General features: G+C 35.3%; 1 long non-coding RNA gene across 1 annotated transcript; it reads left to right on the top strand.

The window, feature by feature from the left end:
* Nucleotides 1-617: 617 nt before the first annotated feature.
* Nucleotides 618-27814, top strand: LOC106992681 (uncharacterized). The gene is made up of 4 exons (XR_013402332.1): nucleotides 618-801; nucleotides 1557-1640; nucleotides 4063-4181; nucleotides 26488-27814. It is a non-coding gene; the product is annotated as an uncharacterized LOC106992681 (long non-coding RNA).

A 27814-nucleotide genomic window follows, 5' to 3' on the forward strand; every position in this document is an offset into this window, starting at 1 on the left:
TAGATACTAATTATTATATTACTGAAAATATCTGTATCACTTTGTTGTATATTTTCTACTTCATGTCTTATGATGGATGAAAGTTTTAAATTTTATTGTATTGAAGTTAACACTTTTAAATTTTATAGTCAGCATCTTTAGTAACCTCTTTATAAAATTTTCCTTTACATAGATATCATAAAGATACATCTCTATAATTTCTTCTGTTTTTTGGCATATGTACATTAAGTCATTTTATCTTTTTTTGTAATAAATTGCAGTTATCTATGAAATAAATAATTTTTAAAATTATATATGCTTTCTTTAAAAATTGATCTTGGCATGCTTCACTATGAAGTTTGAGGCTTCACTGCACATTGTACTGAAATTATGTATAAAACAGTGGTTCTCAAAATCTCTGAGTTCATGACAACTTTAGTGTCTCAGGTTTTTGGTTTTTTTCCACAAAACACCTAAGTTAAATAAAAACCAAGCACAAAGCTAACAGCTTCATGTATTAAATAGTAAGCTCCCATGTTAGTAGTTGTAACTTGCATGGTGCCCAATAGATGTCACTCTGTTTTCCTAGAAATTTTAAAATATCCCTCAGTGCTCCTGTTAATTCATGGTAGTGCCCCAAGGCACTTTGGCACCCAGTTTTGGAACCGCAGTTTTAAAAGTCATAAATTGAATGAAAATGATAGCAAAGGTGGAGGTTTTTAAAGAGCTATTTATAGGTCCCTGGACAGCATCTTTTTTCAATTAGGCAGCCACCTTTTTGCTCTATGCCATAACCTGTGTCTGTAACTTCCTCTAATTGGGGTAAGAGATTTCGTTATGTATATAATAGCTGAGAATATAGTAATAATGGCTTAAATCATGGTTATTTTTAAACTGCTAACATTTAGAAGACAAAATAAAAATGCTTTGCAAAGGATAAAGGTTTTAGTGTAATTAGCGGGGAATAATGAAATGATTTGATAGGGCCACTCAGTTTTGTATAACCTTGGTGCTTTCAGTCTGAATGCAGAGGATAGATGTTGTAATCCAGCCTTTATATGGCTTCCCTGAAGAAGATTTAATTTATTTGGCCTCTTGAGAAACACATTTGGCGTTGTAATATGGTTTGCTTCCAGGTTCTATCTCCAAGGATGATTTGACAAAATCACACATAAATTTATTTTCAGGGCACACAATTTCCCTTTTAGGGAACTCACAGAGGTAGAGAGTAATACAATAACCACATGTGAATATTCAGTAAGTGAGATCCTCATAGATCTTCTGTGTATGACACTATGTGTATAATTTTGTTAATCACTAGACGTATGAGACAAGAAATTTGAGGAACCTTAACTAGAGATTAAAACAGGGATTTTTATCAAAGAAATATTTAAATGCCTTGTTTACTATTTAAATACCGGCATGGTGAATCATTGAAAAAATGCAAAAAGCATACAATTTGGGAATATTCTAAACCAAGAAGAATTTGTTATTCTGGTTGATTTTTTTTTTTCAGGCTCCCACAGGCAACTTACCTTTATCTCTTTGTGATTTTTATTTCTTGTTAAAATATACAGGAATAGTTCAGCAGATTCATAGAACTGAATGATAAAATTGTATTACGAGATGCACTGGTACTCAACGTGACCTTATCAAGTGAGGTGAGCCATTTGTTAATTCAGATAATGGAGCTTATTATCACAATCTTTTGCTTATGCTATTGTTGAGCTTAACTACTTATTCATATTTGAATATGCATATTGAGATAATATCATTTCATTAATTTCAGTACTGAACACTAATCCTCCAAAGAGTAATTGTGAAAGTTTCAGATTGTACTATTTTTAGCTGTAGTTAAAATATACTTAAAATTGTATGTTATCTTCATATATGCTTGAATAACTTATAAGCAATTGAAACTTTCAATTATAGTATACTGTTGAAGCAAATCAACTAATATATACACACATCCATTAGCAATAGTAGATAATTTTTTTAGATGTCCAGCACAGTTCTTCATAGTCATCAGCTAAGTTCCTTTTCCCTCTTAATTATTAATATTTTTTCTACTGCTCTTTGTATACTTATTCCTTCCTCTTTAGCTCCAATCCTTACAATCTATTCTTAGCATAGCAACTAGAAGAATGTTTTTAAACATAAACCAGATGATGTCACTCCGCCCCACAAAACTTCCACTGTTCTCTGTCACACATAGAAAGTAAGAAAAAAAATATATTGAAAATCTCCAAAGACTTTCTATGATCTGGTCCAGGCTCTCCCTAAAATTTCATGTAATTTCCAGCTGCTAGGCCTTGCTGGCTCTCCTTCAATCTCTTTAGCCTTTTCACTACTCTAAGACTGGGTTTTGGCTGAGGTATTTCTTTTTTTCATAGTTTGCCTTTGTCTAGATTACTCTTCCAATAGATATTCACAATTCCATCATCACTTCTATATATGTGCTAAAAGGTTTCCTTGTCCAAAATAGCTTCAGTGACCACCTGATCCAGAGTAGTCGTGATCAAAACTTTCTTTTCCTTTTCCTCACCACTTGATATTTATATCAAACATTTATTTGTGTACTTTACATGTTTATTGGTTTGTTTTCTGCAGTAGCATTATGATGACCATATTATTTGATGCCCCCTAAAATACTTTTGTGAATGACAGGGAAAGCTAAAATAATTAAGTATATAATTTTGACATAGGCACTATTGACAAAAAACAATTGGTGTTATGATAGTGTTAAATCTATGAAACAGTACTATTCAAAAGTTATTTTCTAAAATGCAATTTTCTAAAACTAAAAACAGCATATGTATATGAAACACCAAAAAGTTCCCTATATTTATCATTGGAAGATTTACAATAGTGTAAGTAGTAATTTATTTAATATATTTTTGATTCTTTAATTAATTTTATAGTATCCAACTATAATATAATGCCAGTGGTATTTGTTCAAAATATTTTAATGTTGTCTATTTATTTTTAATTTGCCTAAAAATTATCTTCCACGAACATTTTTGGTTAATAAATTTGAAAATACTGAAACCCTCATCTCAATCTCTGTGAATCCTAAAGTTTTTAATTGAGAAAATAATTTTCTTCTAGAGAATAAAGTAGCTTGTAAGCTTGGAGATATTTCTGCTAAATAAATAATGTTATCAAGTCTATTTTCTTCAATTTGAAATATATAAATATTTCAGCTCATATATTTTTGCAGATGCTATACTTTTGCCTCCAATTATAATTTTTGACAAATATTTTAGAAGTCAAAACTTGTCTTCTATTTTGTTATTTAAAATTCTATAGACTACTTTTGTAAACCTTGACACTATCAAATCATAGTCAATTTCAGTTTGATTTCATTCTGGTGCAGAATATAAGTTTATCCAAGTAAAATTGGAGCCACTTCAAAGAATTCTTCCCACAGACTGAGATATTCCAAAGCCTACTTTGCAAAATTTCAGAATTGAATATTACACTTCTTTGTACCCTCATTTTATTTGTTCAATTTTTCTATGTGTTTGTAGAAAGTTTTAATATTTTTCTGTTTTCAAGTTTTGATTTTAATTTACATTTATAATTTTTAAAGATAAGTTTTGTGAAGCTACATTCATTACATGTTTTGAATAAATACATATAATTAATTTTGAGAACTGCAATAAAAATTATAAGACTATTAAAAATGCAGTAAGTGCACTACACTTAGGCTGCTAAAAATGCAGTATCAGTAGATTACACTTAGGCTACTTAAAGTTAGTTCTTCTAAGTACCATATACTTTAAAATGATGGAGAACAAAGACAGAAAGACTGTGTTCCCACATTCTAGTTGGCCATTTTGTTTTGTTTTGAGAGATGTCACATCAGCCTTGTCATAAAACTTATTTGGTGTTACAACTTTGACTGTGAGCAAAATATACAGAATAATATATAAAATAAAATATTTGTACATTTTCACAACTGTGTGTTTAGGATGCAATTTTGAGTTACATGTATAGCACAACCAATTAAGATTTCTTTCCTTCCTTCCTTCCTTCCCTCCTTCCTTCCTTCCTTCTTCCCTTCCTTCCTTCCTTTTCGAGATGGAGTCTTGCCCTGTCTTCTAGCCTGGAGTGCAATGTGATCTCGGCTCACTGCAACCTCCACCTCCCAGGTCCAAACGATTCTCCTGCCTCAGCCTCCCAAGTAGCTGGGATTACACGTGCCTGCCACCACGCCCAGCTAATTTTTAGTATTTTTAGTAGAGACAGGGTTTCACCATGGTGCCCAGGATTAGTCTCAAACTCCTGGCCTCGTGATCCCCCTGCCTTGGTCTCTCACCGTGCTGAAATTACAGGTGTGAGCCACCGCGCCCGGCATAGCCTAGTAATTTAGTTATTATAGTTTTATTACCACAGTGAATGCTATACCAAAATTTTCATTTGGATTATTAACACAAAAAGAAATAATTTTGTGTTAAACTTTTAAACTGAATTTTCAATAGCATTCACAATCACATTAAATGTTTCACCTTTTACAGAATAAACTTCCATGAGTTTTATTTGTTAAAATTTATTGATACACACAATTAATAAAGCCTGTAAGTAATAAACTGAAATTACTTAACTGGTTGAGAAATTTTTTTTTTTTTTTTTTTTGCCAGCAGAACCAGCACATTAACAGCAGTATCTTCAATTTTCACACATGAACAAGAAAACTTTGAAGTAAAAATGAGTCTATTTAATTTAGAACAATGATTTTTATTTGAAAAGTCATGTTGCACAGAATGGTATAGAATGAATTTTCTGAAGATATATATGTTAAATCAGGGGTTTCAGGCACAATCTGCTTAAAACTTTGGAAACAGATATTGTTTTTTATTTTTTGTTTTTGTTTTTTTTTCAGTACATTTGTGTCTTTTAATTTTCTCATAGTAATATCACAGGGTCCCCATAGGTGATACTGAATATGGGCAACTGTTTTCTTTTTTAATCTGTTGTCTTAGTGTTCCCTAAAACAAGGGTTCCCAAACCCCCCAGGCCACGGAGAGGTTCTGGTCTGTGGCATATTAGGAAACAGGCTACACAGCAGGAGGTGAACAGCAGGAGCAAGAATTACCACCTGAGTTCCACCTCCTGTCAGATCAGCGGTGACATTAGATTTTTGTGAGTGTGACCCCTACTGTGAACTGTGCATGTGAGAGATCTAAGTTACAGGTTCCTTAGTTCCTTATGAGAATCTAATGCCTGATGCTCTGAGGTGGAACAGTTTCATCCTGAAACCATCCCCCTACCCTGCCCACGGAAGAATCGTTTTCCACAAAAGCGGTTCCTTGTGCCAAAAAGGTTGGGGACAGTTGCCCTAAAATACAAACCCTAGGCAAAATTTTTATTGTAACTATGTTATTGATTGTGCAACCCAAGAAATTCTTGAGGTTGGGAAGAGGATGAGAAGTTAGTAGGGGAAGGAGGCAAAACAAATATAAGGAGTGGCATATGAAACAGGTCAGAACTTTGAGACAAACAATTTCTCTGTCTAGTGAGCCATCTTCCAAGGGGTTGCTTCTCTGAGTATTTACCTTGGGGGAAGCAGAGAGAAAAAAAAAAATATCTAGTTTGTCTCGTGCGTTCAGTGTTCATCCCAGAGAGCATTAATTCCTGTAGTATCTTATACTTCAGCAACAATCAGGAACCCAGGGAAAGAAAAGGAAGGACTTCCAATGTAGGCTGAAGTAAGGCACCCATAGGGCATATCCAGCAAGGTTTTCAGTCTGTTGAAATGAGAGTGGGCACAGGATGGGAATATTACCAGCCATTGAGTGCCACCCCATTTAGAAAGCAAAGCAAGTGTGCAGAGATGGGTCATGCATAATCTGAATTTGGTACAATCCATTCATTGTGCAGGTCAGATCTGCTCACACTGTACTACGATATTCAATCCTTACCTTCAATTCTTCCCTGAGAAGAAGCATAAAAATTCAATCTTTAAGTATTATTGTGAACTGCTACGTCCTTAAACAAACAGCAAACAGACAACTTTATATGATGTTATCCAATGAAGTTACAGCTGGCCACCTTCAGCTATAATTTTGGTTCTTACTGAATGAGGTGATCCAGACCTTGGATTTAGGGGTTATTATTCTTAAGTTACTTTGAGCTTCTGGACATGTGTTCTATGCAATTAACATTTTTGATTATCACTGGATAAAAAGCACCAAGACATATCCCAGTGAGTCTACTGGGTTCCAGACATATTTCTTTTTGCCCTCACTGTGTAGTAGCAACTATATCTTCTCATGATTATCAAGATCGATGACTCCCACTAGTACATTCCAGCTGCACCAGGATTAGGAGTTCAAGGTACTTCATACATTTCTTCTCCACTTGGAAAATAACATCTCTAAACTAGCAAAGTCTAAGGCGGGATGGAAAGCACCATATTTTGAGCATGGGAATATGCTAAAAATAACTGGGAATAATGGCAAGCAGGGGATCCCACTTCCACTCTTTGCCTCCCAGACCTATGCTTCAGTACATATAGTGTACACTAGAAGACAACACCCTGGTATTTTTTTCTCTGAGCTGGCTCCTTAACTGAGTCTTTATTCTATCAGTATGATAGAATACAAGTAGTAAGCCCCACGAGTCCTGTGATTATCTATTCGTCATCATACCTCTTTTGTAATAAAGTAGGCTCCTTGTTTTAAAGCAATGCCACATGAAATGCTCTGTTGAGATGTCAGGCATTTTTTAAGCCTTTAAATGATGATGTTGATTGAAGAACTGTGCAAAAAAGGCAAACTCATGTCCAGATTGTGCATTTTTTTTCTGAAAAGGACAATCATTATCCCATTTCTGGTGGAAGGGGTCTTATTTCATTGATCTGTCACCAAGTGGCTGCTTAAACTCCCGAAAAGTAGTGACTCTGCAATGATATACATTGCTCTCAGGCTGCACATTCAGCAATGGTAGCAATAGATCAGCCTTAGTGAAGATGAATACATGTTATCACCCTCATGCATAGCCTTAATCCTTCTGCTATGACCACCCTGTTCATGTGCTCATTGTGCAAGCATTGCAATAGTCATCCTGTCTACCTTGTTGAAGAGATGCTCCCTGGAAATGGGTTCTCTCTGGAAGAAATTAATATTAGTTACATATATGTGCATGTGTTGTGCCCACTCCTGTAGGATCTTCCATATACTTCCTTCCCAGAGTTCTTTAGCCCTGACTTATTAGTCTTTCATTTGAGGACGCTGACCATTGAGTCATGCCACTGCCACAACCCAGGAATCAATATATTATCTGTACCTTTCGTCATCTCTCATTTCATGCAAAATGAATGACTGAGTTGACTGCTCAAAGCTCTGTTCACCAGGAGAAGTTCCCTTTGTTGCTGTCTCTAAGGCCAACGCTGACTGGGGCTGAAATGTGGTAGTGGTCCACTGCAAGCTTGCCCCAACATTTTGGGCTGTCTCTTCTGTTAATCAGACCAATTTCTTTCCTTCTTTGATGTTGCACATGAGGAACTTCCTGTTGCACATTTTACCTTCTATGATTATATATCATTTGCTTGCTTAAAATATTTATTGCTTTTCCCTTTAAAATATAATGTAAGCTCTATGAGGGTTACTTTTTCAATTTTTTATTAACTGATAGGTCTTTCTTGCCTAAAAGGACCTGGCATATAGTGCTGTATACATTCAATAAATGTTTGGTAAAAGAAAGAACAAATTAACTCTATCTCCTTTCCCTGTTTCAATTTTGTTCATAGTACTATTCACTATGCAACATTATACATTATAATATAATGCTTTTTTTCAGTCTTTTCCTCCTCCACTAAAATATGAAACACATAAGAGGTTGTCTGATTTGTTTAAAGCATTATCCCCAGCACCTGTAAAACAGCCTGCTTTGACCAATCTTTGTTGCATTAATTAGCAAATAAACAATGTTTTTCTCATTCCCTGTCACCAGGTAACACCCAATGCCCTGTATGTTATATAACAGGTGCTCAGTGAAAAAGTTGTAATACAAAATAAATGCATCAAAATTCTCGCCTCTGGCTCAGAGGTGGCCTCTCTCAATACTACTCTGATCTTTCAGAAGTAGAATTGACAAGAACTAACAAGATAACTTTGCCTCCTTAAACTTGTTCCTCAGGAAGTTTCAAAGGAAAATTCAAATAATTTATCAGCCAAAAAAGACTAGAAATTCTCAGTTTTTTTACATACATAGCTTTTATATCGAATCCTGTCGATTTATAGTTTAAGGTTTTCATGATTCCTATTACCTTATTTCATTGGGAAAAAACAAAACAAAACAAAGAAAAAGCCGGAAGTCAATATCTTCTGACGTGACGTGGGAAGCTATGAGGCTCCTTTGTTACCTTTACTTCACCTCAGACATAGAAAGAATTACATTCTTAAAGGATATCACATTTTTAAAAACACTTGTATTTTATTATATGCATATCTGAAATAGAAAATCTGACAAGAGGACAGCCACGGAAAATTTCCCCTATCATTACGTAGAAGATGAATATGGAGTTAATTTTCACTTTTGACACATTATATTGAGATTTTAAAATTCATTCTCTGTAAGTTGGGTTTGGAAGAAGTCGAATCTCACAGTATCATTTGAGGACAGCTCTATGAATATTTGTGAAAAATGAATCTTTTATTTGCCTTGAAAATTATGATTCAATTTGATGAAATGAAAAAAATTTATGGATAATGTTTAATCACGACTGTCATATAAGAGCTAAGCTGTCAGCAGGATGCTCTGACACCTAGAGTTAGTCACTTCCAGCTGAGAGAGGAGCCACACAGCTTCTAATAACTTAGGAAGCTGTGACTTGATATTCTGGCTCATTTAATAGATTCATTGTGTTTCATGTTCTGTATGGAATTCTGTTTGAAACCAGCCTAAATATGTTTTCATGTTTAATGTCATTATGTTCTTTATACATCTACTTTTTAAAATGAATGCAGAAATATTTTCCCAAAATTTAAAAAGGCCTTAATTGACATGAACATCATTTTGACCATGAAGCTTAAAGAGATGTTTTGTTAAGTTTTTTTTTTTTTTTTTTTTTTTTTTCTGAGACGGAGTCTGGCTCTGTCGCCCAGGCTGGAGTGCAGTGGCCGGATCTCAGCTCACTGCAAGCTCCGCCTCCCGGGTTCACGCCATTCTCCTGCCTCAGCCTCCCGCGTAGCTGGGACTACAGGCGCCCGCCACCTCGCCCGGCTAATTTTTTTTTGTATTTTTTTAGTAGAGACGGGGTTTCACTGGGTTATCCAGGATGGTCTCGATCTCCTGACCTCATGATCCGCCCGTCTCGGCCTCCCAAAGTGCTGGGATTACAGGCTTGAGCCACCGCGCCCGGCCATGTTTTGTTAAGTTAATCAAAATGTGATTACAACGATAATGTTATATATTCAGTCTTTTGCTGGGAACTATAGAGTTATCAACAATATATGGTTCACGTCCTCTACCCCTGAAAAACTCCTAAGTGAAGAGAGAAAAACTATGAACTCTACAGTGTGGCGTATGGAACATATTTACTTGTGAATGTATGTGGCAAAGACTTGGAACGGTAGCACTGATTTTAAGTATAATAATTAAATAAAAGTGATTATTTTGCTTTTTTTTTCTCCTTATTGTCTAGGAACTTTTGGTCTTCTTTCCTCCCATTTATTAAGCTACATGCTTATTATTTCCTTGTTTCTTAGCAATAGCCAGACTTTAATCCAATTGGTCATTTATTACTTTCAATTCAGTGTGATTCTTTTACTCTTCTCCTACTCAATATTTTTCAGTATTTTGACAAAAATTTAGACAGTATGCCTATTAACTTTGTAGATGCTATAAAACAGTAATTTTTACATTTTATAACAAAATTCAAATTTAAAAATGAACAAGCAGTTTGCAGATATTTAAATAGCAAATGTGCATTTAACAAGAGTAAGTTTTGTACTTGGTTACAAAATACCAATTTCTCATGTAAATAAAGGATTTTTTAACAATAGCATTGTGAAAAAGAATTGAACCTGAGATCTCATATTCAGTTTAAGATAATATGATATTTTGTCCAAGAAAAAAATGTATGTTATACAAATGGAAACTGAGTGTTTAGAATACTGAGGAGGATAATTCTGTTCTACTATAGACTGAATATGTTATACCTGAAGTCTTATGTTTGTATATGGACACTCTACTTTCAAAACACAGGAATATAGGATTATTCATTTAGAGGCTCAATATTATTAGTATAAAATGTATGGTTGAAGAAAATATAAGTATACGGTTGAAAAAGAAAATTATAAAGCACTCTAAGCACTGAACTACAATTTTAGGCCCAAATAAGGAAAACTTTTATCAAGAGCCAGAAATATTCAAAAACTGAGTTGACTACTGGAAGAAAATATTAATGTAGTGATCTTGGAGTTTTCAAACATGGACCAGAAAACCAAATATTAGATCTGTATTGTTGGCAATGTTTAGTTAGTTGAAGTAAATGTTCTTAAGTATGAAATTCAGTGAGTCTATCATATCACATATATATATCTATATACACACACATATATAAATATCCCTTTTATTTTCCCCCAACCAACAATAAATATGTCAGTTCTCATATCAGAACTGCAATCACTTGTTCATCTATTTGCTTTTTATTATTTTTGCATAACATTGTTAAACTGTTTTTCAAAACTATAGTTACAGGGTAGAACACTAATACACTTCTCTCTTCCAAAACCACCTTTGTAATTTATTATGTGAAGTTTGTTTTCTTTATAATGCACAGTCTTTGCAACTTAGTTTCCATACTTTATTTATATTAACACTTGAGTCATGCTAACTCTCTAATCACTGGTATTCAAACCCAAAATTTAATTTTTTGTTTATCTTAGCCTATTTCACCTCTCCAAGCCCTCTGTCTCTATATTCAACCATGCTTCAAGACCTATCTTCGGTTGTACAACTTCCAGAGAACCTTCGGGGATACTGAAACCAAATTTTTTTTCTCATTTTCGAATCTCTACCATGCTTAATAAAACATTATTACCACCCTATTTACTTTCATGTACAGATCCATGAATAAAAAATTATCCCTGAACTTCATGTCCAGAGACCTGGGTTCTACTTAGGACTCTACTTCCATTTAGCTGTGTAGCCTCAATAAAGCATTGACACTTTCTGTATGACAGGAACTTTATCCATACAGTAAAGATATATTTCAATTATAATAAATATTGAATGAAACTTTTTTGCCTTAGGAGTATTCTTATATTGTCGACTTGTTTAATTATTATAATATAAATTCCTCATGAGAAGAGTGGTCTTCCATTGCCTTGTTTCCCCATAATACTTAGCATTTAACTATTCACAAAATTTTTGCTTGTGTACTTTGAACAAGTACAAGGTCGAATAAATTTAAAACTAACAAGTGTTTTATAGTTTCATTCAGTCTTTGTATTTGCTGACACTTTGATATATTTTCATTCCTCAAAATAATTTCAGTATCAAGACTTTTAAGTATTTTTTCAGGATATTAATGAGATGTCTCAATCCTAAATATTGTTTTCCTTATAAATGTTGTGTAAAGAATTTATTTTATGTATCTTAAAATTATCCTTACAGTATAAACAATGGATTATTTCCCTAAACTTACCATATGACCATACTGAGCAAATAAGAGAAATGCAATGCATTGTTTTACTCATTGATCACATGAATTGCCTCCAGTTTCGAATCTCTGTCCTCGTTTATTTTTTATTTTTATTTATTTACTTTTGAGACAGGATCTCTGGGTCTTGCTGTCACCCAGGATGGCGTCCAGTGGCACGATCATAGCTCACTGCAGTCTCAAATTCCTGGGTTCAAGTGATCCTCCTGCCTTGGCCTCAGAGTAGCTGGCACATGGAACCACAGACACACACCACCACTCCCTGCTGATTTTTTTTTATGTGTTTGATTTTTAGTAAGAGGCAAATTCTCATGACATTGATCAGGCTGATCTTAAACCCCTTAGCTGAAGCAATCCTCCTGCCTCAGCCTCCAAGTGCTGGGATTACAGGCATGAGCCACTGCACCCAGCCTGGCCTTACTTTTTAATTCAGAAATTAAGTATACCACTTTCACACAAGATAATATATCAACCTCTAGTAACAGATTTCTTCTGAAGAGGTGCTCCTAACAAAACCTGGAAATGACTCTACCCTGGCACTTGCCAAGGGGCTCTGCTTATTAATGACGTGGCTTTCACTGGAACTCGATGATAAGAGACACGTGATTATCCCTATGTGATATCCACTATCTAATCCTGTCCATTCTAGGTGCTTCTGATGTTCCACCTTAGAATAATTGAATCTTAATGGATAATGACCAATTACTTTTCACTCATTAGTGTGAGGAGTGGTGTCCTCACTCATATGAAATGGAGAGCTTGCATGCTTGTTTTCAATAAACTAACAGGCATGGCTACCTGTCACCACTACTAAGGAGGAGTCTTTACCAAATTAGAAGTACTATTTCAGGTATTTGTGCATGTAGATTCACTGTTGAAAGAAAATGATCTATTGTCATTCCTGACATCCCATCTTGCTTCTGCATAATATTTTCAATCTACAGAAAAGAATAAAGAGAAGATAGATCTCTTTAGTGTGTTGTTCTTTTATAGCTGCCTGATACTAAAGCAGATTTCAAAAGTTGCAGGCCATCCTTTTTTTCAAACATAATTAGAGGAGTTAGTCAAACGTGTATGCATATTGTAGCTGTCAACTATTGCCAAAAACACAAAATTTCAGAGGCACAAAATTTCATTGGCCTACAAAATAAACATTTGCTTTTGATCCACCCATGGTCAACTGGGACAGCTCATTCAAATCCCACTCTTGGAATGGTTCCACAATTCCACTGGATGGCTCTACTATCTGGTCTGAGTCTACCTGAGCTTGGTTAGGGAAGCTTGGCTTCACCTAAGTTCATTATTCCTGAAGGGATAGCAGCTACCCCAGGGTATCTTTTCTCACAACGATAACAGAGCAAGAGGGAAGAATGAGATGTCTTTGAAGGTTTAGGCTAAAAACTGGTGCACTTTCACTTCCAGCAATATTTTTTGTTTAAAAATAAATCAAATCGAACAACAGTGAAGTAAAGGGACAGGAACATTTACTCCAACTTTAGTGGGAGGAAGTTAAAGTGCATGCATATGGTGTTTGTTTAAGGTTTAAAGATCCTTTTGATAAAAACAACAAATCATAAAAACACTCTAATAGATGAAAGACAGATTCTTGTTACTTACAACTCCAAATTTTCCAGGCAGGGCCACCTAGGGAGCTGCATCCAGAGAAAGGGTAACAGCAAGCTGAAGCTATGGCGGGGCAATTTATGTATAACAAGTATAGTGGATTCAGCTACCTTCCCAGGATGCTTCTGTATTGGCTAATTTGAACAATTTCTCAGGCTGGAGGGCTTAGGGAGTGTGTCTATTTGCCTGATACCTGGCCCTGGGGCTACTGAGGGGTCTACGTAGTGGCCAAGAGTTTGAAAGCTCAATAAGGGCAGTGGTTGGCTTGGGGAGTGGACTTAATCAGCTGCCAAGAAGGAGAAGTTACTACCCTCTAGCCAGGGCCTCTAACCTGGTTCCAGACAGTGGTTAAACAACAGCAAAAACTGTTACAATCTACCCCTTAAAGTCTTGACATCAGTTTTGAGCTTGATTACTTGGTGTATTTCAATGGCCAAGTAGGAGTAAAGACTTTCACCAAGTAGAGTATAAATTGTCCAAAAGAGCATAGAAAACATTTTATTATGGGAGTAAATAAGGGAAAAACATGTAGAAGAATGAAGAGTCCTTGTAGGCCAGTCCATCACCAAGGTCTCCATTTTAAGGCATTACTAAGAAAACAGAGCTGGAATTTCTGGGGGCCCTAACAATATCTTGGGGGAGTTGTAAAATGTTTTAAAAGTATCAATTATGTGGTTTTACCATAATAATACCTTGGGTCAAGGTGGTAGTTCCAGTAGTTATCTTGTAGAAGGTATATAGTTAGTAAAGCATATGTAAAGGTTAGTGATATTTGTTTGAAACCAAGGGGGAAGAGGTGGTTGTGGTCATGTTCAGAAATGCAGAGTGGGAGGTCATGATGGTGAGTTGAAGTGGGAAAAGTAGGAGAGGGCACTGGGAAATGGGAGTTTCACTCTCCAAGGGATTCAATGGGTGGACTGATATGAGATAATTTCCTTTCTGGGGAAAGTAATAATCTTCATTAATGTTTAGAAAGGTACAGATGGTAGTAACTGCTACGAGTTCTTCCTTAAGGCATAGGAGTTTAGGAGTGTATGTTTTTACAGAGAGCCATGAGTACACACGGAAGCCAGAGGTATCTAACTTTCAAAATAGCAAAGGGAATTGGGAACAATATTTAAAATTAGTGTTACATATGTTGGGCCTTGAATTAAAAAATTAAATTCTGGGGCAAAATACAGATGCATTTAGGAATTCATTTGTCATTTTGTAACTTATATAGGGGTTCTTTGATAGGTCCAATTAAGTCTCCCAATTAAATTAGCTGTTTGGGACCTATCTCAGAGAGAAAAGTTCCATTGAATGCCTTTTGTAAGAGCCCGCTATTGTGCATTCTGGGATGCGAAATGTGTGACTTAGTCACCATTAGTAATGTCTGACACTTCAAAGGGAATAAGAAGCATCCCAGGAAGACTCTGTATTGTGGCCTTAGTATAAACAGCAATATGTGTAACCTTGATTTATATTTTGGATACTGGTGAAGCAAGAGATTTTCAAAGTTCTTTACTCTGAAGGGGACAACTCTCAGGCAATGGTTCAAAAGCTTGCAAAAATGTGGAGATAGAGCCATTTGCTGACCATGGTATCTAAGATGTTAAGATGACATAAGATATCTAAGATCTAAGGTGTAAAGATGACTACCTAGTTTGACCAAGTGACCAGACCCTTGGGTTTCATTCTTTATCTGGAACATTCTGGGTAAAAATTGGAAAGCAGCAATATTTCCCTGTACTCCATAATGTATGATAGTGCCAGTACTATTGTACACTCTACGAACTCCCACTGCTGTTCACTCAGTTAATCACAAGCGGCTCCCAGATATCCAAAGGGCTTGGAAAAGGGGTAACTTCCAACACCATGGCATCTGGCAAGCGACTGAGGACATTGGAGGCCATCCGCTCTTGCAAGTGGAATATGCCAGAGGGCTGAGATTTACTCCATTCTACATCGAGAAGTCCTTTGTAGCTGTGCCCAGCTTGTCTGGTTCTGCTTCTGTGACTCAAAACATAATTGGCAGCTTGATATAAAGAGTCACAAACTTAAGGTCTATAAAAGACTCTATTTCCAGGAGATACCAGTATGTGGCCAGCATGTTCCTCTCTAACGGAGACTAGCACAAGAATGAGTAGGATTGGCCAATTTGCATAATTTCATTGGCTCAAGGACATAAAGGCTGTCTCTAATTGTCTGATAGCTGGCCCTAGGGTGATTTAGGCAGGTGCTTACTGGGCTCAAGTGTGAAAATACAGTAAGGCAAATACTTAGCTGTTCGAAAGCGGGAACTGACCCGGCTCTAGTCAAAACAACAAAATTGGGTCAAGGTAGCATTTCAAATGTACTATATTACATAGGGGTATGAGTGAACATTTGGAGCCAAAAAATCAATCTGTTATACAATAGTCACTACTACAAAGATTCTTCAGTGTCCAAATTATTATAATTTAAGCTGAAGAGTATGTTGGGGATAGGGGTAGAATAAACTCACCAAATAACTAATAACTAATGGCTACTAGGTAACAGAAACTATGTGAGACACTGAGCTGAAAATGACTGCTGCTTAACAATGAGATCTTTCCTGTTTTTCATAGCCCTTTTGAAAATATGTTATTGTTAAATTTTGTATACTATACCGAAAATTAACAGGTTTTAAATATACATAATTATAGCCACTTTTAAAGTAATAGCTTAATTGACAGCAGTAATATGTTTCCAAAACCTATCTAAACTATGCTTTCTTGGCTCCTTTTTTTTTTTTTTTTCTCTATTTTGACTTTTTAAAACTTCTGTATTCAGTCCCTCAATCTAAACAACTATTACCTAAGTAGACTTGCAGTCAGGTCTTTATGTTCTTGTAATTTGAAACTTTTACATTTTAACAACTATTTGGAAAATCATCATCTCTTTTATTTGTTTACAATGAGTTACTTACTATAAATTTGTTTATATTTTGTCATAATCAAATGTCAAAATGACTTTGTTTAATTATCCTTTTCACTTAATAATGTTTATTTCATTTTTTTCTTTACTAAATTAATTAAAACTTCTAGGCTTTTATTTACTGAACATAGTTTGAAGATTATACAATCACATGTACCCATGTTTATTTGTATTATGAAAAATTACATGAAGTCTGTAACATGTGTTTACTTTTGAAGTGGGAAGCATGGGAAATGACAAGCTTGCTTTATAACATGTTATATTACCATGTGTCTAAAGACATATCTTCCTTTCATTCTATCAGAGACATATCTTTCTTTAATTTCATAGGCTTAGTTAAATGTCATAATTTCCAGTAATTCTAGTAAGTACTCCAATCTATCCACCAGTTCTCGATATTACACCCAATTTTCTATTTTTAAATAAAATATTGAGTTGAATATATTTCCAAACAAATAAAGCATTTATGTATTTCAGTTTAAACATAGCATTTATTCATGGTGAAAAAGAAAAATGAAGATGTGTCTGGAATTCTATTTGTTCTTAATGACCTGGGACGAAGAAAACTTTCAGTACATGGGTTTAATTATCGATACAAAGATGTGCTGCTCAGTCCTTCAAGGAAGGACTTACAAACCAGCTTGAAACTCCTGCAGGGTGTGCCTCAACCACAGACAACCTATTAGAGGTCACACACGGGTCAGGGCAGCTCCATCTGGTGAATGAATGAGACAGAGTACAAAGGCCTTTGCCATTTTGACCTTAAGAGTGTCACTTCCGCAGGCAATACTGCATAACTCCTTGCTAGCTTTTCTGATGTTTTGTCAGACCTGCATCTTGGTTTGACTTCTTCCTTAGTCTGATACTGACATCTCTCTTCACATGTAGTGAGTCCTAATAAACATCCTGTACCCTACACTTTGCTTCTATTTTCAGAGAGCACAATTGGTGACATATCAAAGTATGAACACTCTAGAGTCTATGATTACAGTCCTAATTCATGTCTTGAATTTCAAGCATTAGCAACTTCAGGAAACTCAAGTAGGTCAGCATATTTTCACTATAAATCAAATATGCAGAGTTGATGTACAATCGTTGGCCCTTGTTGGAATTATTTAGAAAGTCCAAAGTCTCTTAGAAACCAGAAAACATGTCTATGGATTTCTGTTTATTAATGCATTAATTTAAACATCTGAACATTATTCATTCATTCACCCACTCACTCATTCTTTCAACACATTTTAATCACAGCTCTATGCTGGCTGTCTTGTTAAGTGCATGGTTACAGAGATAAATACATGATCTCTGTCATTAAGACACCTGATGATGACAGAGATAAATATAATACATAATTTAAAAAGTATGTGTATTAGAATTACTTTTAGTGTTTTATCCTTTTTTTGTTTTGTTTTGTTTTTGTTTGGCTGCTGTAACAAATTACCACAAGAATAGTGGTTTAAGACAACACAAATTTATCGCTTGCAATTCTGGAAGGATGGAAGTCCAAATTCATTCTCACCTGGCTAAAGTTAACAATTTTGTGGGGCTGGCTCTTTCTAGAGGCCTTGAGAGAATAATCTGTTTTCTTGTCTTTTTCAATATTCAGTAGCTATCTGCATTTATTGGTAAATAGCCTCTTCCTTTTACTCCTCCAGTCTTTCTTTCACTGTCACGTCTCTTATTCTTACCCTGACCCTCTTGCCTTCTGCTCATATGGACTCTTGTGACTACATTGGGCCTACCTAGATAACCAGGATGATCTCCAAAACCAAAGATCCTTAATTTAAGCACATCTGCAATGTCCCCTTTACCATGAAAGGCAAAATTTGTAGATTCTGAGGATTAGAACATTAACCTTGGGGGCCATTATTCAGCATACCATGCTACTTAACTAGGTGGGTAGAGACAAGGGCAGGTACGAAGTCAAAATATTGCTGCTAAGAGCATCCTAAGGTATTGAGGAAGGTGCTGAATAGTAGGTCAGTCAACTTTGCCAAAACACAGCTTTTAAGTAGAGTGTTGAAAGATAACTAAATGTTTGTTAGTGAAGGGTACAGCAGAGGTGAAGTATACCTTCTAGGATGACAGAGTAGCTTCTGCCAAGGCATGGAAATGACAGGAAATGTAAGTGTTCATGGAATTCTAGCTGTCAGCCACAAGACACATACTTTTCTTACACTTTATTTCAGAAAAATAGCATGTTTCTTACAATTACTAAGTACATTTAATGTAGCCATTAATTATTCCTATATATTTTATATTTTCTATTAAAATATGAATATAATGTAATTTAATAAACTTGGTTTATATGATGCTAAGAAAATATTGAGAGATGAGACCAAGGATCAAAACATGTGTCAAACGCATTACAGGTTGTAACCATGATAAGGAACGTTTAAACCATACTGGTGATCACACAAAGTTTTTGATTTCCTTGAAGAAGTTACTTCATATAATTTGATTTTCATTTTAGAGAAACCACACAGACGACATAGAAGAAAAGTATGGGAGAGGAGCAATAGTATAGACAGAGAAAACAGATGTTCGCCACAATCTGGCAAATATTGAACCCTGAAGGAAGAAGGTGGTAGGCTGTTGATTGAGAGGTGGTGGGACATAGAAACAACCAATTTTGGTAAATGATTTGTTGCAGGTAGTGGGGAGGTAAGAAAAGGTACAGTAATTTCAACAGCTCCCTGATTTGGGCAATTAGGAGAATGATTGTACTTTTTGTTGAGAAAAGAATCGAGGGACAGATTTTTTTTTTCAGAGGGGAATGGGTGAATAACAATATATATGCATTGTATTTAGTTTTTGAGGCATATGTGAAATACATAAGTTTAAATATTCATCAGCATTTGTGTATAAGAGTATGAAGCCCAGGAATGAGTTTTTAGATGAAGATACATGTTGAGCAATCATTCAGTGGTAATTTAAATCTAAAATGAAAAGCAAACAAACAAAAACTGTTCTATGTGCTGTCAACATTTTGACACCAAATATGTGGGTTTTCCAACCAACCAATTATGACATTGGCTGCTTACAGTTAACACAGATCCCATAGGCTCAGACCACGCACACGCAATTCAGATGCCAACTGAAATTTCAGGGTATCATCTGTGCTTCTGAGCAACTATCTCTAAATCAAAGGTTCCCATGACCTCCTCCTTGGGTTGAATAATTTCATAAAACAACTCACAGAAATCAGGATAAAAGCTTACTTGCTAGCTTATCAGTTTATTACAAAAGGATACAACTCAGAAAGAGTCAGATGGAAGAAAATCACATGGCAAGGTGTCCAGGAGAGGTGTGGAGCTTCCACGCCTTATCCCAGCACCTCCACAGGTTTGCCAACCCGGAAGCCCTGTGCCTTTGGGTTTTTATAGAGCCTTCATTCTTAGGCAATATTAACTAAAACCACTGACCTTTGCTGAATAGGTTCCCATAGTCCCTCTTCCCTCCCAGAAGGTCAGGGGTTGGGGCTAAAATTTCCAACCTTCTAATCACAAGATTGGTTCTCCCGGCAACCGGTCACCATCCTGAGGCTATCCTGGAACCCTCAGCTACTAGTCATCTCATTAGCACACAGAAAAACACTTATTATTTTGGAGATTCCAAGGATTTTAGGCACTTTGTGTCATAAATGGAGACAAAGACCAAATATATATACTTCTTAATATATCACAAAATTACAAAATCTTAAGCAGTGATAAGACAATATGAAAGAATGGCATGAATATTTCACATTGCTTATTTGGGCTGTTCTGGGTCTGCTTTCTCTCGTTTTGCAGGACTGTCCAATTTCGTGTATTATTATGAGATGCAGTGTCCTGTTTCTCACCATGGTAGTATAAGTTGGACTAATTTTTAGTTCTCTGCCCACTGATGACTAAAGTTTTGGGCATGTGACTTCCGCTCAGCCAATCAGTTGCTCCCACACAAAACTTTAATCTGGAGTTAGAGGCACAAAGAAGAAGGGTTAGGGCTCATTTATAACAAATTTGGTGTTTTTCAGTGAGAGCAGCACCAGGACCGTAGTGTGAGGTTTCTACCGTGGTAGGGACAGAGTCCCAACCAGACTGTCTGATACTTATTTCCTGACCTCCTTTTAATTTTTTACCTCTTTTCAAAGTTTGATCCTATAGTTTGTCATTAATTCTCAAATTCTTAACATTATTCACATAAAAACCCTTTGCTGCCTCATCTAGCTATAGTTGACTTTTCTTCTTACAATTATGATTATTAAAGAAGACATATAGAATGAAAAATAGGAGAAATTAAAAAAATTTGATGGTTATAGATAATACGAAGAACCTCATATTTGATGGTTACAATCAGTCTGAACCTTTTACATTTTCCAGTAAGAATCTTTTACTTTTAACCTAAAAATTGTGAACTGCCATACTTCCTTCAAATAAAACAGCTTCATATGCAAAGAAACAAGCAATGATAGTCTTGGAATTTTCCAAGTTGGTTTGATGAAAAAGTGCAACTGGCACTACTGATTTTACTGCTTAGGAAGGGATTAATCTCTTTATCAGTTTGCTTTCACTACCCATGCATATATTGACAAAAGTGGGTGTTTTATTCAGTTTAATAAAGAATTGTATATGTACTTGTGTGTGTATATAAGTACAAAAAGGCTTATGTAATGTATTTATATTTTTCCAATTCTGAAAGACCTTTGTGGACTATAAATATTGATTAAAGTAATATTTTTTCTCAGAAAAAAATTGCTTAACTATACCCATAAAATGGCAATTTGATGGAGTGTATGGATCTTCTGCAAATATTGCTATATAGGATTAATTTTAAAATGTAATCCAGCTCATATATCATTAAAACTTTTTCTTCAATAGTAAAAAGGTTCCATTTTCACATTACAAAGATCAAAACACATAATTTTCATATTGTTTTAAATGGAGATGAAAGATTTCCTAGATAAAATATAAAGAATACCAAATTGGAATATAAATTATTTCATGTTTATGAAAGTGTCAAAACATAGTATGAATTTTCTAGTTTAGTAGATCATGTTGAGATTTTTGCCCATAAATAAACTTTTGGGTTATTTAATACGAGTATATGAACATCTAATCATTCCTCTATTCACTTCTGCCAATTTTACTTTGTGCCTTCCATGTGGCAGTAACTGCATTAAGTGTAGAATGATACATAATATAGAGATTTTTCCAGTGAAGGGCTCAAGGTTTGAGTTGATGGTAGAAATTGATTCAGTTATAAATAGGTATAAGGTAAAATAGAGAATGAATGTATAATGAGAAATTAAAAAAAAATAGAGTAAGAAACTGTAATATAAAACTTAAACGGTTAAAAGGATTTTAATAGTCCATAAAGTCAAGGATTTGTCTATTTAGAAAAGGAGCAGGCTATACCATTTATTGACATTTTCCTACTTTAATTTCAAAATAATTCACATTTATTAGAGTGGATATAATATATTAGCACAAAGGAAACTTAACATGAGGAAAACTCCTCAAGAATTATAAAGTATTATTCAATCACAAACCTGAATGACCTAAAAGGTGAAGTGCAGAGAAAGCAAAAGGCGGGTGACCTAGAAGGTAATATTACTTAAGGGAAATATTCCATCAATTTCTAGGTGCCCTTGAATGCTCACACTTTTATGTTTTTGCCGTGAGCAATAAGCTGGAGACTCTATTTTTTGTTCTTTCTATCAAAACAAGACTGATTTTCTATGTTATAATTCCCATTGCCTTAGAATTTCATTATCTGAGTTATAGTAGTTAAGCAAGTCTTTTAATTATAGCGTAAAATGCTCTAGTTACAATAGCTTAGGGAATATATTAATCACTCACTGACATTTACATATTTAAATGTCTTTTGCTCCACACACAATTCTAAAAAGAGAAAAGAGGTTTTTTAACATTTCTTAACTGAGTTACTTTAAATAAGATGATTTTAAGAGCAGTATCTGTTTATATCAAGCACCAAAACATATTGGTAGTGACAAGTTATATGTTCACTTTTATATGAATAAAGGTTAAATGTCAATTTTATTTTTTAGATTTAATAAGTAGATTTCAAGAATAAAAAATCATTTTTGAATAAAGCCACATATTTTAAAAGTCTGATTAATACCTCCACTGACAGTCTACATTTAAGTGGAGAAGTAAATACTTAAATTTCATAATAAACAGACAATGCTTTACATTTGATTCTTAATTCTCATATAGTTAAAATTAAATGTAATATAAAAGCTGTGTAAATGTTTTTAAGTTTACATAATGAGGCAAATGAAATTGAGTACTGTGTATGCGTGTAAATGTACACATGTGTTTTGGTTGCTGTTTATTTTTTGTTTGTTTTTCTTCAAAATCAATAGACAAATATCAAAGCTTTCAGATTCACTGATGTGATAACACTTGATATTTCACTTCTATGTGTAAATAATTTGACTACAAATTTATAAGTGTGTTTTATTCAAGGGTTTTCTGATCTTTAAAAAATTCTTGCTGGGCCACAAATATTGCCAGGCTTTGTCACAATTTTTTTTTTTTTTTTTTTTTTTTTGAGAGGGATTCTTACTCTGTTGCCAGGCTAAAGTGCAGTGGCATGATTTCGGCTCACTGCAACCTCCGCCTCCCAGGTTCAAGTGATTCTCCTGCCTCAGCCACCTGAGTAGATGGGACTATAGGCATGTGCCACCATGCATAGCTAATTTTTGTATTTTCAGTAGAGATTGAGTTTCACCATGTTGGCCAGGATGGTCTCGATCTCTTGACCTCGTGATTCACCGGCCTTGGCCTCCCAAAGTGCTGGGATTACAGGTGTGAACCAGCATGCCTGACCTGTCACAAGTTTTTAGTGTTCTATTTTAATACCGAAATCAGATAAATCCCAAGAGAAAGACATTTCATATGTAGTAGAGTTGTCAGAAGAAATGAGAGTCTTATAAATAACTCTAAAAATTTGAAGAAATAAAGACAAAATAGTCCTATGCAGTTTGACTTAAATATGTATTCTTAATAACAGCTACTATTATGAAAACCAGAATATTGAAACATGTAGATATGGGGCCGGGTGCGGTGGCTCAAGCCTGTAATCCCAGCACTTTGGGAGGCCGAGATGGGTGGATCACAAGGTCAGGAGATCGAGACCATCCTGGCTAACATGGTGAAACCCCGTCTCTACTAAAAATACAAAAAACTAGCCAGGCGAGGTGGCGGGCGCCTGTAGTCCCAGCTACTCGGGAGGCTGAGGCAGGAGAATGGCGTAAACCCGGGAGGCGGAGCTTGCAGTGAGCTGAGATCCGGCCACTGCACTCCAGCCTGGGCGACAGAGCGAGACTCTGTCTCAAAAAAAAAAAAAAAAAAAAAAAAAAAAAGAAACATGTAGATATGGATTTTCATTAGTGACTGACATAATATATTGTTATATTACTATTTTATTGTATCAGCCAACAAATATTGATTGAGTGCTTTGTATATCCTAAGCACTATGCTAAATAAACACTGTACCAGTATTACCTGATATAATCATATAAATATTTATTATTTCACTTTTCATATAAAAAAAATTGAAGCACAGATTAAGACACTCTTAAATCATACCTCTATTGATTATCAGCACCAGGATTTGAATTGAGGTACTCTGATCCAGAGAAGCTTTTGTTTCCATGAAGTTTATGTTGGGGAAAAATAATCAAACTGCCTGTACTCAATTGTATAAATATAGGTTAGTCATAGATGATTCTGGCTGATTCAACAGAAAAGAAATTTATTAAAAGGATATCACACAGTTTTCATAAAAGTTAAGCATACAGAGGAAGGAGGGCACCAGGGTAAGTGCAGACCAAAGTCCAAAACCACTGTAAAAGTGGCAGCAAGGAGAACAGCACAAATTTGCTTGCTGTCACCCGACACTAGATGCTTGTGCTTGGAGCCTTGAACTTGACTTACACTGCCACTGACATCAGCACCAGTGCTCTCTGTGTACTAGGAAGTGGACCTTGTGACTGTTGTTGAACTCAAAAAATCAGATGTCTCTGCTGTGAAATAGATACCTAATACAGAAACTGCTTCCTCATTCATTCTCTTCCAAATCATACGTTTGTAGGGTGGCTAGAGTTTCTGTTTCTCCTTGGTTCAGGCAGAATTTATGAAGCTTGCTATTTATCGTCCTAAAGATTAGAAGAATATTCATAAGGTATTGGATTGCCATAAGGTTGAACAAATCTACATTCAATTTCAAGGATTCAACATTGTTTTGTTTTCTTTTGGGATACCTCTGCAACAGTTCAAATCTTATTTCTACCCTTGGATGACCAGGTTTATAAATATTGCAGATTCTCCACTGACTGCTTTGATCCTATCTTATATATTTATGTATAGTACTTAGCATATAATAAAAGATTACACTATAGAATCTCAAAATTAGTAATTATGAATTGAGATGGTGTTATACAGTACACTAATATCTAGTGACTTGATTATTCCATGGAAAATATGTAGAGATATTAAGTGATATTTCTATCCTTTAGACATACACATTTTTTAGCTTACAAACTGCTTTCAGCAAGTAACAGACTCTCAGGATCTGCTCCTACCAGGGTCCGACCATTTCCTCCCAGTTTTTAAAGAAACAAATTCAAGTAACATTGTAACTTCCAGAGGAAAGTTCAAGCTCTTTTACAGTATTGTTTAAATAGTACAGCTGAGGAAACTAAAGACAGAGAACTTAAATGCCTTGGCACTTAGTCAAGATTTACAATATACTCCTCTCTATTTAGGACCCACCAACAGGGGCTGCATTTGCATCAAAACCATGAAGGTGGCCCAGGTCATCACTGAGAAGTAGTACAAGCACTGAGGGAACGACTTCAACAAGAACAAGCAAGTGTGCAAGGAGATCCCAGCAGGAAGCCTCATAAGAAGATAGCATGCTACGTCTTGCATTGGATGAAGCAGGTTGAGAGAGACCTAGTGACAGCTATCTCTATCAAGGTGCAGAAGGAGAGATCACTGAAGTAGATTTTCATGCCAAGAAAAAAATGTTGAAGCCTTTGGACTTCGGCAGTCTGTCCAAACTGCAGGTCACTCAGCCTACAGTTGGGATGAATTTCAAAACACCAGTTGAAGCCAGTTGAATCTTTCTGCTCTGCTGTAATATTTCCAGTAAACCTGGAACAACAACAACAAAAACAGAATGGAGGAGAAGAAGCCAAATCTCTTGGTTCACAGAGTAGCTCCTAATACCCCTTGCTGTCTGTCTCAGTGCCCAGTGGGAGAATAGTCAAAACAATATTCACACCTGTGATTCATCTCTCTACATGCAGTGAGTGTGAATATTTATATACTGTATATTAAGGATCTGTCTTTACAGATAAAGACTAAAGCATTGAAGGAACTCCTTGTTTTGACTTACCAAAGTCCTTAAGAAAATACTAGAAAATCATAGCCATTGTTTCCAATTTTAGCTTTATATTATCACTTGAAATGTGATGAAATGTGACTGATAGATAGTAATTCACTTATACCCTACAGACAATTCCCATCTTAAAATGGAGCACTGGATTGAAGAATTAAATAAAATTGAGGGTTTTCCTTACATGTTTTGTTTAAAGAGCAAAGTAGAAACAACTGTTCATAAATCTTCACTGAGGATTCGCATGCGAAATAAGTACTCCTAAACATAAACAGTGACTTGTCAGCCAGTTCCATAAATCATGAACAAAATATTTGTCCCGGAGAGACTATTTTTCCACCACATCTCTTGTAATAAATATAGAGCCAGTTCAGTTAAAATAGTTTAAGGGTGGGCAGTTCAGGTCTTACTGAGTGGCACTCAGTAAGAAAACCCAGCAGAACACTTACTTCTCTCTTTATTTGAGAGCATCAATGGCCAAGGCTGGCAGATCCCAGAACACTGAACAGACATTTGGTCTCCTATGGCCTGCCAGTTTTCACAGTGGGTTCCAATGCTTTGGGTCAAACCAAAACAGACCTGTTCAAAAAATGTCGGTTGGAATAGGCTAACAATAAGACAGAATAAATGTAATTATTTGCCTCATTTTTCTAGGAATTAAGTAATTTTATTATAACATTCTTGAGGGCTGGAAAATCTGAGTGTTAGGACACCAACTATCTCCAGAAAACAAGTTTTACATTTCTAATCCTGCATAATAATCCCGGGGCCACTCTAGGCCTCATTAATAAAAACCTAATGGTAAAACAATAATGAAGAAATGCCAATGCTGCACAAATCTGTTGAGACTAAAATATTTCTCACCCCAGCAGGCTTGGTGCATTTGACACTTCATGAAATCAGCCAAAGTGGAACTAAGAACAGCTCCTGGAAGAAGACTATGACATCATCAGGTTGGGAGTCTCCAGGGACAGCGGACCCTTTGGAAAAGGACTGGGAAGTGCGAAATCTATCAGTCTTCGAAATGAAATTCTCTAGCTCCATAAACGCATTTCATACTTACAAGACACTAGGCCTACTCCTAGGGCAGCAAAATGTGGCAGCAGGCAAGCAGAGGGAAAAGAGATCATGAGGCATTTCAGAGTGCACTGTCTTTTCATACATTTCTCAATGCCGTATGTTTGCTTTTATTTTGGCCAAGCATAACAATCTGCTCAAAAAAAAAAAAAAAAAATCTGGAGAAAACAAAGGTGCCTTTGCCAATATTATGTTTCTTTTTGACAAGCCCTGAGATTTCTGAGGGGAATTCACATAAATGGGATCAGGTCATTCATTTATGTTGTGTGCAATTATAATTTAAAGATACAACCTTTGCAGAGAGCATGCTTTCCTAAGGGTAGGCACGTGCAGAACTAAGGGTAAAGCATTCTTCAAGATCAGTTAATCAAGAAAGGTGCTCTTTGCATTCTGAAATGCCCTTGTTGCAAATATCGGTTATATTGATTAAATTTACACTTAATGGATACAACCTTTAACTTATAGATGAACAAACCCCACAAGAGCAAAAAATCAAAAGCCCTACCTATGATTTCATATTTTCTGTGTAATTGGACTAAAGGATTCCTGCTTCCTTTTGGGCATAAACAATTATGGAATACTTCCAAGTATTATTTAAAATGAGGACCAATCTACAAATTCTTAGCAATACTTCGGATAATTCTAAAATTCAGTTGGACATTGTCTAATTGTTTTTTATATACATCTTTGCTAGAATTTCAAATTTTAAATATGTGAATTTGGTTAATTAGCTGTGCAGATCAATTCAAAAACATTACTTGCCTAAATTTTAGACTATGAAGGTCATATATTCGACAAATATATCTAACATACAATTATAGATTGTTTTTCATTACAATGTCTTCATCTTATCAGAATTGTCTTTTTGATTGTTTTTAGAAAACAGAGTTTTAATTCGTAATTACACAATAATAAAATTGTGGGAACAATCCAGCATTAATTGTATGCGGCCATTTTTACGTACATAAGGAGTCTTAAGCTTGGCCCCTTGAAATCTTTTGTACTTAGTCCCATGTCTAAAATTACTACTTTATATGTAAAGCATTTATGTTTTTCTATTCAATTTATATGATGCTAATTACAGCAATTATAACAAATATTAAAGGTTTTGAAATAGAA

Source organism: Macaca mulatta, chromosome 12 (genome assembly GCF_049350105.2).
Source record: "Macaca mulatta isolate MMU2019108-1 chromosome 12, T2T-MMU8v2.0, whole genome shotgun sequence".
NCBI classification, from domain to species: domain Eukaryota; kingdom Metazoa; phylum Chordata; class Mammalia; order Primates; family Cercopithecidae; genus Macaca; species Macaca mulatta.